Here is a 2391-nt window from a genome sequence, read left to right on the forward strand (position 1 = left end):
TGTAGTGAAAGGAGGGTCATGGTTATTGGAAAAGAGAAAATGTTTTGCTAAGTGTTAAGGGATGAGGTACTAGGTGTTTGGAGGTTATGCTACTTATGTATTAGGCAGAAAAGGGAAAGTAAATAACCTCTAAAGAGGTTAGTAGGCGTTTAGAACTTGTATTGGCGGCCAAGACTTGTTGGTTGTGCATTAGGCGACAAAAACCTTTAAATGGGCATCATGGGCAGCTAAGCTTGAGAGTGAGCTTGGCTAGGCGAGAAAGACTTGTTACTTAGAGGTTATTTAGGGTGTTGAGATGTTAGGCGAGAAAGCTAGACATTAGAGTGTTGGCCGAGAATTATTGCACATGAGAAAGTCATAGAGGTTAGCAAAGCGTTTGACACTAGGCATTATGGCTAGTGGTTGACATTTACACATTTTGGTTAGACAAGATGATGAATAGGTGGCGTCGATAGACTTCTTTATAGGTGCCCTCTGCATGCTTCAGTTAAATTTCGGCAAGTAGGTGGTGTCAATAAAGGTTCATGCAAGGTTCAGTATAAATAGGTAAATTCAGAAGGAGTTTTTTCTGAAACTACTAGTAAGTTTTGGCTAAAAATACTCTTAAAAAATCACAAATGGAGTCTAAATTGGCTAGGGCTAGCAGTTGATTTTGAGCAAGAGATAGTTGAATTTGAGTTGAAGAAAGGGAGAAAGGTCAGATTTCGAAAGAATTTGAGCAAGGTTCATTTCCAGAAGGCTACAAAGCTCATCACTTATGATTGGGAGCGAAAACTTTGTGTAAGCAAGTCAAGACATTTTTTACGAACTTTGTAGAAGAAATCTTCCTCAAAAGAATTGTGGATTTTTAGTAATTATTTTTAGAAGTCCATGTTTCTAGATAAAAAATGAGTTCTGGGCAAAGGTGGAGGTTGGTCGAATGTTAAATTGTGCTAGGCGAGATGGGCATACATTTTGGTGAACAAGAAGGTTAGTGTGTTTTAGGGCTTGTGTTGGACGTATGACTTACACGCAAGGCGCGTGTGACAAGCGAGACGCAAGATGCACGTAACCAAGTGAGGCATGTAGCGTGCCTGTGCACGAGGTTAGCTCGTGAGCAGCCCAGCGAGTGTGGCCAAGGCCGTTTCGCCCATCCCTGCATGTTAACATGTGTCATGAGGTGTTTTTGGACAGTTTTTTGTGGTTTTTGGAAGTTTTAAGTAAATTTTTGGTATTTTCATGATTAAGGGAAATAAAATGGGTTATTTTTCCATTATTTCAAGTCAAGAAGAGATCGACAAAATCTATAGACCAAGGACTTACGCTTACATTTGTGAGTGAAAAATGAATTTCTTAAAGTGATTTTAAGCATGTTCTTAAGCTATTGTTTATGAATGATTTGAACTAAATACTTAAGATGTTTTATGAATAGTTTCCAAAGCATGTGATTTTATGAAGGTATTTATGCAAGAATATTGTTTACGGAGAAATGTTTATGGGATATTAGAAATGAGTTTATCAAGGTATTATGTGATTTAAAGGCCCTTTATGCAAGAGGTAAAGGATTCTTAAAGAGGATTAAAATTCATGGTTTTATAAATGTTTTCTCAAGACCAAGATCTCTAAAATAACCCTTAACGAGCCAAGATTATGGATCAACTACAAATATTAAACAATTTGGGATAACTATACTACCATTGGTTGGCCTGATACTCAATAGAGCAAGCTAAAAAAGTTATGTGATTCTAAAATACAGGCACAAGTGACATCGTGCTTGGCATTTTTTTTTTTTTTATACTTGGTGCCTATATATCTAAACCTTTAATTTCTTAACTAAATGTTTATAAGGACAGTTATCTCCAAGATTGGAGCTAGAGACGCCTATCTGGCAGGAACAGGGACTAGGGATACCCATCTCTAACGGTTTGGAGTTGGTATCGAGTAATCTCTACCACCTCCTAGGAGTAGATACTTGTTATTTGAGCAGGGAAAATAAGGATTTATGTTATTGTTTTCTAAATGTTTATTAAGTTTAAGCTTTCACGTTATTGTTTATCGTTGATAGTTTCAGAGGATTTATAAATTATTGACTTTGAAAAGTTTATGAAGAGTTGTTTAGAAAACTATCGTCCACTAGGCTCGTTTAGCTCACACTCTTTAAAATGTTTTCCTACATTCCAGATCGAGATTATATCTTTAGAGCCTAAATCGCTGCTAAATGTTTATTAAGTTTAAGCTTTCACGTTATTGTTCATCTCTTGAATACAAATTCTACTGAAGGATTTTGTTTAAACATCATATATGTCTTGTTGTTTTATACTTATATTAAGTTGGTCTTTTGTGGTATTTGACTTAGGTCTTAGAAAGGTTGGTTTTGGGTTATGTAAATAAAGATAAGTCGTGCCCGTATAA

Source organism: Cucumis melo, chromosome 4, assembly GCF_025177605.1.
Source record: "Cucumis melo cultivar AY chromosome 4, USDA_Cmelo_AY_1.0, whole genome shotgun sequence".
In the NCBI taxonomy this organism is placed as follows: Eukaryota; Viridiplantae; Streptophyta; class Magnoliopsida; order Cucurbitales; family Cucurbitaceae; genus Cucumis; species Cucumis melo.